Genomic DNA, 1211 nt, shown 5'->3' with positions numbered 1-1211 from the left:
TAACGAAAACTTGGAACATAACAAGTGAAAAAATAACCAAAACTCAAAGAAAACAAAAACACGAATAAAGAAATCAAAAACATAAACAAACTAGCGAATAAGCGAATCAAAATTAAAGAAAAACAAACAAAAAAATAACAAACAATAATAGAAAAAAACAAGTGAAATTATAAACAAAAACAAAGACAAAGAAATCAAAAACATAAACAAACTAGTGAATAACTGAATCAAAATTAGAGAAAAACAAACAAAAACAACAACAAACAATATCAGAAAAAGAAACAATCAAACAAGTGAAATAAAAACCAAAAGCATCGAAGACAATAAGAAAATATAAACAAAAAAATCAAAGAAAATAAAAGGGAGCCAAAAATCTAATACCAGAAAAAAAACAAAGGTGAAAATCAACCCCCAAAATAAACAAAGAAAATACAAGACCCCTCCCCTTAAGTAAACAATCCCAACCCACCCTCAAAATGACCTTCCACCCAGCCGTGTTCAACCTCACAGTGGTGGACCCAAGCCTATACCCGGGCGTGGGGGAACACAGCACCCATTCTTCCAGCCACACCCACACCCACGCCTTCAAATAGAGTCCTGGGGCGCTACCTATCCCTGCAGGCGTTGGCGTGGGTGTTGGTGCCCCTGGCGGTGGAATTCCTAACCAGTATTTAGACGAAGGGAATGAGGACACACAATTCCAGTCCTTCGTCCATTCCCTTCCCTCGGAGTTGCAGGGACCGATTGTGTTCAGGAATGGGAGTTTTAGGAATGGAGCTACTTCTGCCTCCTCCTCCTCTTCCTTCGGCTCTTCCGTCGGGTCTTCCTCCTCCTCCTCCTCCTCCTCAGCCAGCCAGCTCTTCCCGCCCACCAATCAACGGCCAGTGGTACTGACTTGCGATTCCTGCCATCAGTAATTCGACTTTGTGCAACTCGGTGAGTATTGATGTCTGCCTCTGGTGTTGTGTTTGTTGTTGTTTATGTAGGGTTTGTGTTTTGCTTGACTTTGTGTTGTTTTTGATTGCCTTTGTTTTGGCGTTTTGTTTTAAGTTTGGTTTGTATTTGTTTATCGATCGTTTTTGTTTGATTGTTGTTTGTTTTTTCTTACTTTTTTAATGTTTTTTTGTTTTGTTTTTTTGTTTCCCTTTCCCCATGTTTTGTTTTATTTTATCACTTGTTTATGGTCATTATTTATAAGTTGATTTTTTTTT

This window comes from Eriocheir sinensis, unplaced genomic scaffold (genome assembly GCF_024679095.1).
Source record: "Eriocheir sinensis breed Jianghai 21 unplaced genomic scaffold, ASM2467909v1 Scaffold527, whole genome shotgun sequence".
NCBI lineage: Eukaryota > Metazoa > Arthropoda > Malacostraca > Decapoda > Varunidae > Eriocheir > Eriocheir sinensis.
The sequence above is the reverse complement of the archived record's forward strand: the minus strand, read 5'-3'. Positions refer to the sequence as shown.